Source organism: Ursus americanus, chromosome 29, assembly GCF_024610735.1.
Source record: "Ursus americanus isolate L20-20 chromosome 29, mUrsAme1.1.p, whole genome shotgun sequence".
NCBI classification, from domain to species: domain Eukaryota; kingdom Metazoa; phylum Chordata; class Mammalia; order Carnivora; family Ursidae; genus Ursus; species Ursus americanus.
The window spans coordinates 1274545-1292065 of record NC_142155.1 but is presented as its reverse complement, the minus strand read 5'-3'; positions in this window follow the sequence as shown (position 1 = coordinate 1292065).

The window sequence follows — 17521 nt, the reverse complement described above, 5'->3', positions numbered from 1 at the left end:
GTCTTTGTATTTCCGCAAGTCTCGACTTTTCTTTTTCTAACCTTCCCCACCCTTGTGGTTTCGGCTCCGCTTTCCAAACGGAAATTTTGTAAAAAATTATTTTATTGGCTTCCTCCACGTGCAACCCCCTGAGGAGGCGTTGTGAGAGAAGCTCAGATCGGTGAGAGAGAATTCTGTTATGAAGATAGAGACTCTGTTCCACCATCTAGTGGGCAAAAAATTGAAAATACACATACACACCCCCTAACCCGCTAATCGTCTCTGAGCATCTCTGTGGTTTCCCTCTACCCCTGCCTTACTCCCACTCTGTAGTGGCATCTTACAATTATTTTCTCCGGTTTTTAATTTTATTTTTGCTCTTTCTTCCTCTAACACATATACATATTTCAGTTTCAGAGGACAGCATTTAGAATAGTGAAAGTAGAATGAACAACAGTTGAAAGGATTGCCACTGGCAGGCATAGGTTAAGGACTTCATTATCACCAGCCTAAACTTTTTAATTCAGCAAGGGTTTATTATGATACAAATGTATCCTTGCCTGGAGCTATGCCCTCAGATAAAGATTTGAATAATAACGGAGGTTCTTTTTTAAAGCTACTATTTATTGAACACATAGGTTAATAGGAGCTTCACATGCATTATTTCTCTTAATCCTTACACTCTGCAAATCAATTCAATTTAGCTTATATTTTTGTTTCTGTTATGTGCTAAATGAACAAAACGATTGTAATCCCTGCCCTGATAGAGTCTTTGGTCTAATGGAGCTGATAGACAAATGATCAGACAATTGTAATTCTGTATGCTAGAAACTGGGTGTGGTTAGAAGATGTTAGAGGTCGTTCCACCCCCCACCCCCCCACCCCCGCCTCCAGGAGGTTAGAGAAGGCTTCCTGGAGGAAATGAAGTCTAAATTGCAACCTAAATCACCAAAAGAATAAGTAAAGGGTAGCAAGGGTTGATGAAGAGAAGAGAGACAGTATTCAATCCAAAGGAATCCATGTAAAAAGATGCGCAAGTTCTCTATGAAGTTGTTGTCCTCATTTTATAGACGGGAAAATTGAAGCAGAGAGGTTAAGTGACTTACTGGAAGTCATAGTGGCTAACCAGAATTCAAGACTTGGTTTCACCTCCTTTCTTATCCAGCTTCCATTCTATCATCCTTCCAAAAGCCTGGCAAATACTTTCAGTAGCTTTGCCCCAGTGCTCTTGGAGCATGCCTATCCAATAAAAGATCTGCCCTGGAGCCACTGAATATAGCTTGAGAAAATCACCCAACAGGTTGGACTATAACCGGTTTTCTGAGACATCTCAACTTGTTGGAGTATAAACATGAAGTTATTTTATTTTTAATGATCATTTTTTTAAACAGTGTTGTGTTAAATACCTCCATCCCTTTTCTTATCACCTTAGACAAATTTTACGTTGCATAACTTTGTAGTAATTTCTAGGTATTAAAACTTGTCAACACAGTTTAAAACTGAGATCTTTTAACTAATTCATAGTTGCCTCTGTATTTGAAGAGGGTTGGAATGGACAGGGGGCACAATCCACTTTTTACACAAATTTCGAGGAAAGTATCCTCAGACTTTCAAGGACTGCCGGTTAAGGAGTATGAACTGACACTGGTGTCAGGGAAACTGAAATCCCAAAATGGTCTTCCAGTTAGAGTGGGGGCATATGGGAGGCCAGATAAAAATTAGAGCTCTAGACCAAGTATGTTTCACAAGGGTGCAATGGGTCTGTGACCTTCCCTGTGATTGTATCCCCACTCCCCAAATGAATAACATCTGATATATAAAATACCCAAGTATACTTTATAACTGGAAGAACTCAAACTGTTGTGTTGGTTCCCTGATCTGTGGAGGCATTATGGTAGGAAGAACCGAGTGGAAGCCCCTGAAAATACCCCACCCCCGTCCAAGTGAGCAAATCAAAAGCAATACCGCTTCCTGGGAGGAATTGCAGGGATTAGCGCCACCACTTAAAGACTTAAAGGATGCAGGAGTAGTAAACCCTGCATTTCCCTCTTCAATCTTTCTGGCGCTTATAGAAAACCAGATGGATCTTCGATGACAATGGACTACAGTAAACTTAAGCAAGTGCCAGCACCAATTTCAGCTGTTATGTCAGATATATTTGCTTAACTGGAAGCGATCAACACAGTTCACAGCATGTGCTATGCCATTACTTTTCTGGCAAATGTAGTGTTCTAAATTCTCTTCAGAAAAAGCATGAAAACAGTTGGTATGCACCTGGGTAGGACAATAGTTCACATGCACTGTTTCCCCCATCGGCTGAACTAACTCTCCTGTATTCTATCAGAATGTAATCTGGAGGAAATTTGTCTTGACATTTCACAGAATACCATGATGGTTTATTATATTGATGGCATCATACTAATTGTAGTTGGTGAGCAGGAAGTGAAAATTATTCTAGGTTATCTTACCTAGGCACATCCAGACCAGAGAGTAGAAGATAAACCTCACGAAATTTTATGGTACTGCCATATCGGTCCCAAACCTACTGTTTGGGACATGCTGAGACCAAAAAGATAAAGGTAAAAAGCAAATTTGATACACAGCAGAATCTACCACTAAGAAAGAGGCATAGTAGGGCACCTGGGTGGCTCAGTCACTTAAGCGTCTGCCTTCAGCTCAGGTCACGATCCCAGGGTCCTGAAATTGAGCCCCGAGTTGGGATCCCTGCTTAGGGGGGAACCTGTTTCTCCATCTCCCTCTGTCCCTCTCCCCTACTCATGCTCTCTCTGTCTTTCTCTCCAATAAATAAATAAAATCTAAAAAAACCAAACAAACAAACAAACAAAAAAAACAAACCAGAGACAAGGAAATTTGGATAAAGAGGCATGTAGATAGATCCATGGGAGGAGTGAGCACATAGCATGCAGGTCATTGTGTCTCATGCTAATGACCACCAAAGAGCCTTCTCTGAATAGATGGCAACAACCAAATAGGTTATTTTGCCCTGTGGATGTAAGCCATACTCTCCCTTAATCTTTAGACACCCCACTGCTTGAACAATTGGTCCATGAACAGACATTACCCCGTGGCTGGGGAAAAGGCTATTTAGGGGCACAACAGAATGGGCTCCCTAAGACTGATCTAGCTGCTACCGTTTTCTAAATGCCCAGCTTGCCAGCAATAGAGACTGATACTGAGTTTTTGATGTGATATCGTCCCTCAAGGACACCAGCCAGCCATTTAACATCAGAGTAACTTTATTGGATCTTTTCCACCTGGGAAATGGCAACAATTCATCCTTGCTGGAATTTAAACCTAGTAGCACGATGAATTTGCTTTCTCTGCCAGTAAAGCCTCCACTAGTGGCATCAACTCAGGGCTTACAGAATGCCTTACTCACTGGCATGGCATTCTCCGTAACGTTACTTTTGTTCAAGGGCTTAGTTTTGACGAAAGTGGTAAAACAATGGGTGCACGACCACATACCTCATTACCCAGAGGCAGATGACTTAATGCAATGGTGGAGTAGCCTGTTGAAGGTTCAGCTACAGTTCCAGATTGGAGAAAGGATAAGATATATGTGCTGTATCAATGGCTGACCTATGGTGCTGTGTCCTTCCAGGAACCAAGGGATGGAAGCACAATCAATCCTTTTCACCATTACTCCTAGTGACACATTTTCAAAGTTTATTCCTTCTGTCCCGGAAATCTTAGGCTCTTCTGGATAAGAGGTCCTGGTTTCCAAAAAGGAGAACACTTTCACTAGAAGACAAAGTAAAGGAGTTCCACAGAACTTGACTATTACCTGGTCATTTGGGGGTCCTCATTCCGGTGACTGGGCTCCTCATTCCTTTATCATCAAACAAAAGGGAATTAATGTCAACATATTTACAGGATTAATTTACCTTTACTTATTAGCATAATGAGCCTGGGTTGCTGCTATATAACGGAGGCACGGAGAAATACCCAAGGACTTGACTGATGCATCTCCCAGTGTTTTGGTGCCAGCTGATAATGGGCAGTTATAGCAACTATGCCCTGATAAGGGCAAAGTAAACCAAAAATAGAATAAGAAGGTCTGGGTCATTCTACCAGGCAAGCAACTTTACATCAGCTGAGAAGCTGGCCAAAGATGAGGGAAATTTAAAATCAAGTAGTGGAGGAGAGAAATGATGATTATCAACAAGACTTTGGAACCACCTGTGGCAGCAGGGACTGTCCCTGCTTGCAGAAATGGTAGCTGGCAAACAGCTTGAAAGGGATTTGGTGATGGACTGGAGTTAATGGAGAGAAAGGGTGGATCTGAGTAGTGCAAAGTTTCCGCTGCATCGGTTACCACTCTGTCCAGCACTTAAAATCCTCTCAGCCCTACGTTTTACTGAAGTCACTGTTTCTACCACTAGTTCCTATAGATTTTGACCAGCTTCCTGCAGGTGCAACTGGAGAGTGCCTCATCTCTGGCCAAGATGTGAGCCTCTTGCTTCATTCCCTGAAACTTTTCTGACATGGAAGTGTGGAATATCCATTGAAATGCCATACACGTGCACCTACAAAGTGGTTGTGCACTAGTCAGTGTCTGCGGGGCCACCTCCACCTACGGGGAATGGAAGCCCATAGAAAAATCTTTCTCCTTTTATTTCATAGATTTTATTGACGTTTCTTAGAAGGCCTATGGAATTCAGCACAGGTTGGCCATAGCCATAGTTCCCTCCCCTGCTTTTCTTTAGAAGGGGAAGTGGGGGGAGAGAATCTTAAGCAGGCTCCATGCCCAGCACGGAGCCCAATGCGGGGCTTGATTTCACAATCCTGAGATCATGGACCTGAGCCAAAATCAAGAGTCACTTAACCGACTGAGCTACCCAGGTTCCCGTGGCCATAGTCATTTTGATAGCACATCCCTATTTCATCTTTTCCTTCTTCCTGTTTTTACTCCCCTGTTCGTTATTCCTGCTTCTGAGGTCTATTCCCAGATAAACTACCTGTGGGAAAGCCTTTTCAGGAGGAACTCAGGCCAAGACATTAATCTTATTAGCTCATTTAAGATAAATACATTCAAATAATTGACATCTTAATATGCAATTATGCTTCATTATTCATAGGTACAGAGATTTAGGAAGAGTGATGATTTTGTAAGTTACCATAATTGTTTCAACTTATCCAGACTTTATTCACTTTATATTTGAGAGCTAGTAGTCACAGTAGTAAGTTGCTGTGTCATTGAAATGTTCATTCTGCTATGTAAAGTGCACACATATTAGAGATTTATAGACTGTAAGAGGGCTTTTTTTTTAATGCTTTAAAGTAGCATGAAATTGTCGAACACTTTATGCTGTTGAATGTACATTCTCAAGGGAAATAAATATGAAAAGGAAAAGGTTCTTCAATAATAAGGTAAATGGATTTTGTGACATTATTTGGGTTGGTATTTGTGATGTCAGTTTACGCTTTCGCCATCAGAGGTCATGAAAGGACAATGTTGGACAGAAAATTGGAACTTTGTTGAAAATAAAGTTTGAACTGTAACATCCTCAGAAGGTTTTTTAAAAAGAAAAATTACAATCTAAGCATCATTTTCTGTTTTATTATGATCTCATATTATTGTCAAATTAAGTTTTTTGTTTTGATTCCAGCATAGTTTGTAAGGAAAGAAAAATAGTTTTTAAGAATAAAATGATCTGATGGGTTACAAGAACATCAGGCTATTCTTTGACTTTGGTACTTTCAATTTTAAAAAATATTTAAGAATAAAATTTTAAATGCAAAGTATTGATGATTTTTTTATCTTGGAAATATATAATATTTAATTTTAAATGGGTTTGTGGGGCCTATAATGGACAAAAGTAGTCCACTTATTAAAAAGAGAAAATAAACAAAATTAAAATTTAGAATGGTCTGGGAATACATTTCTCAGTGAACGTAGCATATACTTCATAAAGCATAATAACAGGCCAGAGACCTTGAATCTGAGAAGCTGGCAATGTAGGATGTCTCTGATTTCTTACTGACAATAAATTTTAAATATCTACTATTGATCTGTTTTTTGTTTATCATTGGTAGCACATGTTGATTTTAAACTTTTCTTGATCCAGGTAAATTATTAGAAATGGGAAAACCAATAGGTGAAAATAACCCTTTTTCAGGTTATAAAAACACACAAGTCATCAGTTGCCATTGCCCTTTCTTGGTAAAAATAATAATGACACGTCATTATAAAATGATTGTTAGTATGTTTGCATTAGCGAAGTATTACATGTTTTCAAAAATTCTGTGATACGTGAAATGAGTGAGTCATGACAAGACAAATATTGTTGATTTCTCTTATGTGAAGTGTCCTGAGTCGTCATTTTCATAGAAAAAGAAAGTAAAATGGTGGGTCTGTGGGTTATTTAATGGGGATAGAGCTTCAGTTGTGCAAGATTTAAAAAGAGTTCTGGAGATTAGTTGCACAGCAATGTGAGTGTACTTAACACTTCTTTTTTTTTTTAAGATTTTTTATTTATTTATTCGACAGAGATAGAGACAGCCAGCGAGAAAGGGAACACAAGCAGGAGGAGTGGGAGAGGAAGAAGCAGGCTCATAGCGGAAGAGCCTGATGTGGGGCTCGATCCCATAACGCTGGGATCACGCCCTGAGCCGAAGGCAGACGCTTAACCGCTGTGCCACCCAGGCGCCCCAACACTTCTGAACTGTATGTTTAAAAATGGTTAAGCGTTGTGTGTATTTTATTACACTTAAAAAAAAAACAATGGGGATAAAAAAATACTGCGGCACACAAGTTGACATTGGACAATCAAAATTCTTTCCACTGGAGTCCAACACCATCAGCACTGCACGTCGCCTGTGCTTCCTCTCAGCAGCTGAGTCTGGCCAGCCAAAGGGGCCACCAGTGGGCAAAAGGAACCCCTGCAGGGTGGGGACCTGGTCAAGAGGTACTGTGTTTGACTTGTACAAGAAATTTAGATTAGAACGCGTCACCGTCCTTCCCAAATTCCAGGTATTGTCTACACCATAGTGTTGTGAGGAGTCAATGAGTTGCAGCATGTAAAAATTCTGAATGGGGACTTGTGTATCACAAAGCTCAATACCTGTTAGCTATTGTGTTATTTGTGAAGCATGTCCTAGTGTATATATGGTCAACAATGATATGAGACCTGTTATCATCACCATTATTATTTGTTCCATATTTCCAGTCGAGCATCTAAAAAGACGTTTTTTGTTTGTCTCCTAGAGTGCCAGGCACATTACAGCTATCGAAGAGCCTTTCAAAATAGTAAAAACACAATCTATGGCTAAGACAGGAATCCGTTTTCATGGACTCTCTGTGTCAACAGCTAACCCTTAGTCTTCACTAATGTCCATACGATTGTCCCTCCCCTCACTTCTGTCCTCTTTTTTGAATCAGTTGTATCTTCCTGGGTTTACTCTCTAGTTTTCCAGTGGCTGTCAAGTTCTGAAAGCCTTCATGGGGCTAACATGTGTCGCCCACTCCTCTGTGAAATCCCTCTCTACAAACAGTGAGCATGGTGTGTGGTGGTTGGGGGAGGCTGGTGAAAAGCTCGAGCGTCAGCAATCTTCACAGATTTTGTTCTTTTAATCCATGCTCCTTTTTGATAATAATAACTATTCTAAAGTCATTCTTTGGGTTTCCCAAAAATTACTTTTAGACTTTTTGTTGTTCACACTTGCTGGCTTCATTAGTAAATTTAGGGTCCCTCAGTTTTAACAGGAAAATAGATTCTGCTACTTGCCTAAACACTGGTGTGTTCTGTTAGTTGAGAAATATCTTACCCTATATTTGTTTGGTTTTGGTTATGTAACCAATCTTAAAAGGAAAAATATAAATTAATAGTTGAATCAAAATGGGAGAAAATTTTAATTTTTTCTTAAAGTTCTTTTGTGAAGAACTCCTTTATTCTGAAAGTCAAAACCACATACCATTTTTTGTCACCATATAAATCTCATGGATGGAAAACAAGGTTTCTTTGAAAGAAAAAGAAAATATGAAGAGACTGTTTCTGCAATTCCACCAAATCTTTCACCAGTGCTTCTAACAAGTTCCAAAATGAATTTCATCTCCATTCCCTGCCTTGTTTGGCCTCTGCAGCAGGTTTTAATGAGCAACGAACTGGTTCTATGGTGAAAGCCAAATGAAGAAAAATTCTGAATAATCTACCACCTGTATTATTCCACATTCAATAATCAAGGATAACGAGAGTAGAGTTAGTTCTGTATCACTACTGCCTTATTAAATGGTCTACTTGACTTTGGAAAAATCGCATAAGGAGCAAAAGGACATCCAATTCAGATTTATTTCATGCTTACAGCCAAGCCTTCAGTGACATTCTGACACTTCGAGTTGGAATCAAGTTCTTTTTTGCTTATATCTCAAAAAGAAAAGTTTTTTTAAAGTTTTTTTTTATTTGATTGATTGATTGTCTACTCTTTCTCTTTCTCCTTTCTCCTACCAGATCATAAACTCTTTGAGGTTGGGTGTTGCATTATTAATTCTTGTATTATACTGATGTTTTGCACAAGTAAGTGTGCCATAGTTGCTGAAACTATTGGCTTTATTTCTTGGTTGCATTTTATTATCTGATGTTTTAAGTTGTAACTTAAAACTTTTCTAAGTTTTAATACGTCCTGAATGGTTGTCACATGCATGGGCCTAATGCTTTCCCTGCCCCCCACACACCACCTTCCAGCGCATCCCCATGTGTTAGGAGAGATTGTCCTTTGGCCTGTGCAGAGGCAAACACAGTATTTTTAGGCAGAAGTAATTACAGTCACGATATAAACATGGTGATCTGTGATTACTTTCTATAATCTCCATGACAGCAACAATAGCCAAATATCTAGGGCTATACAGTGAGATGTGGGAACCGTAGAATGTCCTCCATCAGCTCAGCAGTTGCTCGGTGTCAATCTACAGGGGCTCTACCATCCCAGGGTCTGGCAAGTGGATGAGTAAGTTGCTTCTTTTCATCTGGAAGAATATTGCATCAACTGGAAAATTCTTTCATTTTGTGTCTTAATTCTGAAGGACTTGGCACAAATAAAAAATCTCAACTAATTGCTTACTGCTCAAGAATAGAGTTCCTCAGAGTTATAATGAGGATGACCACTGGTGGTTACCTTCAGGATAAGTTACCCTCCCTAATGTCTTTGGGAAGCCTGAAGAAGTTTTGTTATTTGTACCACATTTTTTCTCCTAAGTTAATGTAGCTTAAAGTAGCTCTCTTCTGCAGTTTCATTTCCTTCCTCTTACAACAATAAACACACTTAGGCTGTTCACCTACTCTGAAGCTTTTTGTAATACACAGGTGAAGATGCAGGACTTATGCTCCCTCTTCCATGTCCCCCCTTGGAAGAGAGGTGTTAATGCTTTGTTTTTCTTAAGAAAGAGAATAAAATCCATGAGATTATGACCTCCATATGTCAAAGTTGTTTCTGAGTTCCTGATACTCTTTGAAAGGAGATATATTTGATTTAGTTTTCATTGTAATTGAGTTTTTCTTTTAATTTAAAAATGTGTAACATAGACGCTAGAAGAAATAAGTAGTCACGTATTAACATTATTAACGTTAACCCTGGGTTTTTAAAAACATAGTTTTTTGTCTACATCTAAGAAGGCTTATTTGAGGGAAGGCCTCTCACTGGCCTGAGAGTCTCAGCTATGGTTTTAATGGTGGAGGTGGATCCTTTAGAGAGCTTGGAAATGTCACCTTCATGAATATACTTGGTTTGAAGCAAAACATCTAGTGGGTTTGTTTTGACACCAGGAACATGGCAGACAAATGACCAGAGATGTCTACCATCACAGAGATTAAGTTGGAAGGCCTGAGAAGTCCCAGCCCTCTGCAGCCGAGCCACGGCCTTGTGACGCACGCTGGTGGAAGGCAGGGCTGGCAGGGCTGGCAGGAAATGGAATGAAAACCAATTAGGGACAGGCTACCGAGAAGGTCACATTTGAACTTTGGAAGAGAACCGTACACTTCTGGCTCAGATCAACAGTCCTCTAAGATCTGGATAGCACAACCAGAATATACTGCTAATCTGGGTTTGTTTTACGTTTTTAGCTCTGGCAACTCTTCAAGAAGAAAAGGCTATTTTCTTTTTTATTTCTTTCTAAATTTTGAGAAATTCCTTGGCCTTTAAAGATTGAAATCTTAGTATATGATAGACTTCCAAATACCGAATTTAGAATTTGTAATTTGAATTTTGTTCAATGCATATAATCTCATAGGAAAAAAAAAACTGCATAGGCCATACATGAAAATTATCTGGGCTGGAGTACATATTTGATGAAATTTCTTTATATTTTATTATATTTTTCTAATTATCTGCATGGGGAGTGTAGTCTTTTTTGACGATTGGAAAAAGGGAAAGTACAAAATAAGATATGAAGCATGCAGGTATGCACTATGTTTATTTGCATTTTTAAAATTTTTGATTGGGACTTTTTTGTAGAAGAAATAAATTATCAGAGATAAAATTAAAGTTCTTTTTTTAAAAGTTTTTTTAAAGTGAGAGAGTGAGTTTGAGAGAGAGAGAGAGAGAGAGAGTGTGGGGCACACAAGTGGGGGGAGGGGCAGAGGGAGAAGCGGATTCCCCACTGAACAGGGAGCCCCGAGGTGGGACTGGATCCCAGGACCCTGTGATCATGACCTGAGCCGAAGGCAGATGCTCAACTGACTGAGCCACCCAGGCAACCAGAGATAAAATTAAAGGTCTCTGTTTAATATCTATTTAAAAATACATTTATAATCGGAAAAGGGAATAAAGGCTTTAATTTTCAGAGAAGCAATTGTTAACATGGTTGCATTTCACATGTTTATCTCTTATTCCATGGGCAGTTCCTAATATGAGAGTTTTTTATTTTACAAAAATCTGCAGAATCCTGAACAATCAAACATTTAAGGTCATGTATAGCTTAAATGAAGGAAAAAGGAAGCTGTACATTTGTAACAAAGATTTCATGTTGTAGAAGGGGTCCAACGTAATAAAGCTTTAATAATAAAATAAATAAATATTATAATAGGAATGGTAGGTATGCAGGTTGACACTTGTAACAAAGTTTCTTCCTTCCGTTGTAATTTCTTTATCTAGGTCATGGTGAATTTAGATATTTCTTTGCAAGGCTGGAAACTCACGTATTATTTGATTTCTCTTCCTACTGGACCAAATGCAGGGGCGCCAGGGAAAGACAAGAAGTCAATTTAGAGGCAGAAGTAAGGAAAGGACAAAAATACACTTCAGTAGTTTAATGAAAGTGCTGCCCATGCCTTCACTAGTGGAACATATGACAGAATGCAAGCAAGACTAAATGGGGCAGAGAGGTTCTCAAAAAGCGGGGTTAAAAAATTCTATCAAAATAAAGGGCTGCCAGACTGCCAAAAATTCCCAGGTACACTGATGAGAGTTGTAAGCTGCACAATGAAAAAATAAGTTTACTTATGTGTAAAAACAGTCTATCAGTGACTTTTACAAGGGAATAATTACATTTCCCCCTGAATGTATGTATATTTATTCCTCACACAATTTTTCCATTTTAACTATTTGATCATTTCTCTTTCCAGTTAGCTATTTCTATTTGATTTCCTTTGAGCAAGCTTGGTGCACGTGGGTGGAATGATGGCTGTGTTTTTTGACCATGATCTCTTAAATGCCTGGGGAGTAATAGTTCTCTGCACCTCCAAGAGGCATCCAGCTGATAACCGACCATGGTGCTTGTTGAAGACTCATATTGCTTTTATGCCAACATCTAAGTGGATACCAAGTAAAAAATCTCATCCCTAAAACAAATGAACATTATTCACAAATACTTTGTTAATTCTCAGTTAAGATTAATAGTATAAAGAACGTTATCTTCCATGTTGTTATTGATCAAAGATGGAATGCTTAGCACGAGATTTATTGTCTTTAAACATTTAGTAACTATATTATATATAGACAATTATCAAATTTTATTTTGTTATGATGATGTATTGTGTGATATTAAAGAGTTTGAAGAATTCTATCTCATTTACGATCTGAAATCTAGGGAGAGACAATGGGCTCTTTTTTTTTTTAACATTTTATTTATTTATTTATTTATTTATTTATTTATTTATTTATTTATTTATGTATTTGACAGAGAGAGAGAGAGTACAAGCAGGGGGAGCATCAGGGAAAGGGAGAGAGAGAGGGAGAAGCAGGTTCCCCGTTAAGCAGGGAGCCCAATGTGGGGCTCTATCCCAGGACTCTGAGCCGAAGATAGATGCCTAACCGACTGAGCCACCCAGGTACCTGAGACAATGGGCTCTTAACCATCTTCAGAGCAGAGGGAAGACAACATAAATTTTAGTGCGAATGAGTATTACCCAACAGGATTTGAATACTTTTGAAATTGCTTTAACTCTCATCTATGAAATAATGAAAACATTTCATACAATTGCTATCTTACCCAGCTTATAACTGAAACAGCAATAAGCAACTGCATGTAAGCTTTGGTACCGCACGGCCTCAGCAGTGTAGCGAAGTCTGAACCGTAATAAATGTTAGAACAGAGTGGAATGGAGAGGTGTTCATTATGAGACTGACGGCCAATGTTCATGCCAGGAGTGCCTCCCAGCTTGTTATTATCTGGTAAAGTTCTAGAAACTGTCAGTTCCTGTCACTGGGCAAGAGGAAGATGATTGTTCTGCTACCGACCGCGGAGGCCAGGGTCTTCTGGGGCTCACCCATGAACCCCAAACATTCTCCCCAGAGGAGCCACAAAAATTACTCACCTAACTTTGCTGAGGATGTATTTTGTCCTGTGCACGATGCCTGGATCTGAAGGCACAGAGATGGGAGACATAGTCCCTGCCAAGAGGAACTCCCTATTGGCATGGGAAATTGACTTGTGAAGTGCATAATAATTATAACGCCCTGTGTGAAGTGCTACAGTCAAGTGTCATGGACCACAGACAAAAGAAATACCAGCTCTGCCTGGAGGCACCAGCCAATGCTTCACTGAGGAGGTGACATTAGAGCAGGGATAGACAGGGGCTTCCTTATTAGGAACCAGGGAGCCATCTTCCAAATACTGAGAACAGCATTTTAGAAGAGGCGAGACAATCTTTTGGAGAATGTTGCATAGCTGAGGTAGCTGAAGCAAAGATTCTACCTCTGTTGAATTTGTTGTTCAGTATCTGATTTCACTTTTTTTTTATTTTTTGGTTTTTTTTTAGAGAGAGAGAGAAAGTGAGTCCAGGTACGCAATCGGCAGGGGGTAGGGTGGGTAGGGGCAGACGGAGAGGCAGAGAGAGAATCTTAAGCTCCAGGCCCAGCACAGAACCCAATGTGGGGCTCGATCTCACGACCTTGAGATCATGACCTGAGTGAAATCAAGAGCCGGACACTTACCCAACTGAGTCACCCAGGCGCCCCACAGCTCATTTCAGTTTTTACAGCCAACCTCTTCCCATGCAGCTGAGAAGTCGGACTCTTGTTTCTGCATTCCTCACCACCTCCCCCTTTCCTGGCAAGAAAGGCCTATCTCTCAAGCTCTGCTGCTCGATGCAGCAAGGAGGGGAGGCAGAAAACACACTGAGTGGAGAGTCCTTCTGCTGTTAACAGCATTGTTGGGGTTGAAATTTCCAGGGGCAGGGTCTGTGGGGTCAGTGACACCCCCAGTGTCCAGAAGCAGTGTCCAGAGAGAGTGACAGTGGTGGGGAAAAGCATAGGAGCATTGTTCTGTGGTGGCCGTAGTTAACAGGCTCAACTGTCTTGCTTCTGTAGTCTGCTTTTGGCTGTGGTTTTTCTACTTAGTCTCCCTTTCTTCCTGCCTTTTCTGAGTCTGGTTCTTCAATCTTCCCAAGATTTCTATGAGCTACTCAATATATCCTATCATAAATCCCCCCCCCTTTTTTTAGTCAACCATAATTCTTGCAACTAATGACCCTACTTAGGTCAATAGTGTTCATGTTTGAGTTGAGAAAGGGCAGAGTGTGAAGGATCTCATGCTATGCTAATTTTTTTTTTTTCATATTGAAGGCCTAAAGTAAGGGAATGATATGATCATATTTGTATTTTAAAAAATTATTCTGTTGTTGACCTTGAGATTGGTAAAGAAAAGAATAAAGACAGGAGTCCAGGTAGAAGACTATTGTGATGGTGGCAAGAGGTAATGAAGGCTTTAAAAGAAAAAAGCTGTGCATGAGAGAGAGAGAAAGAGGATTTGAGAGATTTTCCAGAAGCTAAATGTACTGGTTCGAGTGACTTATACTTGGGGTAGAGGGATGGTGGCTTCAGGTCTTGTAGCCTGGGTGAATGGATGGATAGAAGGGTGATGGGGTCATGGATCAGGTAAGCCAAAGAGGTTTTGGATACATTGAATTATCGAATTTAAGGTACAATTATCCCATAGGCAGGTGCATATAAGAAATGAACTGGAGCAGAAAAGTGAGGGATGGAAAAGTATGAATGACCTTTTAGGTGATCAGAGTAGATGAAGCACCTTTGAGAGCTACAGATAGGTAAATAGTTGGCTAAAGAAAATATCCTCAAGAATATCAACAGTAACCACTCTGAAAGCTACTTTACAACTTCTTTCAATCCAATGACCAGCTATTTGTTGCATAATTTGTGAAAAGTGTTCAAACTCAATTTTAGTTAGCCAAAAGAAATACACTATGATTTTGTTTGGTAATTTACATTTTATTTTTTTATTTTTTTTAAGATTTTATTTATTTATTCGACAGAGATAGAGACAGCCAGCGAGAGAGGGAACACAAGCAGGGGGAGTGGAAGAGGAAGAAGCAGGCTCCTAGTGGAAGAGCCTGATGTGGGGCTCGATCCCATACCACCGGGATCACGCCCTGAGCCGAAGGCAGACGCTTAACCGCTGTGCCACCCACAGGCCCCTGGTAATTTACATTTTAAAAGCAGGAGAACATCTTTTCACAGGCCATATGGCACGGAACCCCAATTTATAAAACATCTGAAACCAGAGAGGCTCTGGTTGAAACAGGCACAGAGGCCAGGAGTCCCAAGACAGCCTTGAGCCACCTCCTCAGAATCCTAAGGCTCCAGACAGAATATCCATCTGTGTGTTATGCGTATGTGGGCCCTCCAGCCTCCCTCCGAAGTTCCCCCAGTCCTTACCTGTGCTCGCTGACGGGTCTGCCTTGTCTCTCTTCTGCTGCGGCAGGAGCTCCGCTGCCACTGCCACCACGGAGACCCAGAGTCCGCACCGAGGCAGCGTCTCAGGGTACGGGCGAAGTTCCCTAACCTGGTGTCAGAACAGCGCTCGATGCCCAGCACAGGTGAGCGGGAGGACTTTTCTCCCACGCTCGGACGCGCCTTTCTCCCAAAGCACATTTAAATATTTCCATCTGCCTACGGTCATTGCGTTTTGAACAAATCTGTGTAACTCGTCCAGATGGGAGGTATACCATACCCCCCCTTCTATCTATACCTTCTTTCACTGAACTCACCCTGAAAAAAACAAAAACATGGACAAATAAATGAAGTCAGATATGTTTGTAACGGTGTGCTTGTGTGCATACATACGCGTGTGTACGGATATGTGTGTGGAGGAGACGACACTGTCAGAATCCTGCTACCCACGGAACACAGCTTAAAAATCATCGGACGGTGTTGGAAAGAACAATGGCTTTGTCACCATACTTATCTCTCCGGATTCCCCCCTCCCCGGATTGTTAAGTCACAATAGTGTTGGTAAGTACTTGGCATTGGTAGGTGCTTAGCAAATAATTGAGAAAATGGGTCTTCCCTATTTACCTAGATTATTAAAATGGGTGTACTTAGTATGCGCCCTTTGAAGTGGGCTTCCGCTTTGTTCTCTTTGTCTTTTTCATTCAAAACGGACCTCTCTTGTACGTGCGCACAGACGTGTTACAGAAGAGATATGTACTGACACACAGACGAGATGTTGAACATGTGAAATCATGAAATGCGTACGGAGAACTGTAGCTTCTCTTTCTTATGGAGAACTTTGTGTGTACAAGATCCCATTGCAAGATGACTTGAACTGCATAAATATTTTCAAGATACTCCCAACTAACAATCTGCGAACAAGGGTGGACCTACAGGAATATTGTACAAAAGCATTTGTCCCTTCTGCCTCTGAACAAATTTTTGGAACAAGCATGTCATTGGAGCAAAACCCAACAACAAGCATTTTTCAGCAAAACAAGCTTTTGGAATGAAAATAAGCATAAGGGCTATCAGACAGGCAAAATCACGCAGATGTTGACTATTTTCATTTTTGTAAAGTAGTATTTTGTCAGTTGTCGGTGGCCTTTTTGTACCATATGCTCTTCTCTTCATCCCACTTTATATCAGACACAGAAAGTTCTTCAAAGAGATTTCCTGTTCCTTGTTAATCCACTCATCCTTTCTTCCTCTTAAATAAGACTTGCACGGAGTAACTATTTATTTAGTTCAGAAATCTTCAGTTTTTCAGATAATGGCTTAAATTTTCTATTTCATTGTTTGCAAAGCTTTATATTGGAACAACTTTTTAGAGAGGGATAGTACAATGTTATCATCTATGCTAACAAAAAGTTCTGCATGTTTTGTATATTTCTCATTTAAAATTCATCCTTAGAAATGAGACCATTTCTATCCAGGCTGTTCATACATTCATTCCTTCATTCATTTATTCAACAAATATTTTGTGGGCACCAGTGACTGATAACTCTGGAGAAGAGCTGTGACTAAGGAAGAGACGGTCCTTGACCTGACAGGGCTTCACAGCGGTCAGAATCTTAAAAGTTTTTGCAAAAACCACACAGAGAACCCAGAATCTCTGCCAACCACTTTTGGATTCAGTATGAAAAAGTCAAAAGACACTGGGAATGATACCCTTCCTGTTCCCATATGCTGATGGTCTTACACTTAAATCAATTTTATTATTCTGACTTATTAACTGGGACTTGGCTCAGATATATGAAACAATTTGTCTGGTAAACCTGATGATTGAACTCAGCTATTTATATTTATGTGTTATACATATGCCTATGTTATATTTAAGATGAATTACTCATTAAAATTTCCATGTTGCATGTAAATACTTTCCAATAATAATGTCATTTTTGAGTGTTATCTTAGAAGGCCTATCCTTTTTTATTGCTTAGCTTTATAAGGAGGGGTTATCACTGTGAACATGACAAAGAAAGCAGTTGGAACAAAGTTCTTAATTCACCACTGTTTGTTTGCTTTTAATTCAGTATGAAACTGTTAACCTTTACAAAAAGACAACTAGGAAAACGGCTAAATATTTATTTTCATAATCTCCAGTTTCGCATATTTGTAAGTTCAGAACTGAAATCCTATATCTTCTCTGACGCCCTGGCAGAGTTAATGGTACAAACTCCTTTTTTGAACTTTTTCCCTGACTTAGTCTCTTAATTTTTTATGGCTCTAAAAAATAAAACATGAAAAGGCAAAGCCAGATATATTTTATCTTTCATGTATGACAGATGTTCCCTCACCCATGCTTCATGGGCATAATCCGGCTTTTGAAAACATGGAGATGGATGTTGCTGCCAGCAAA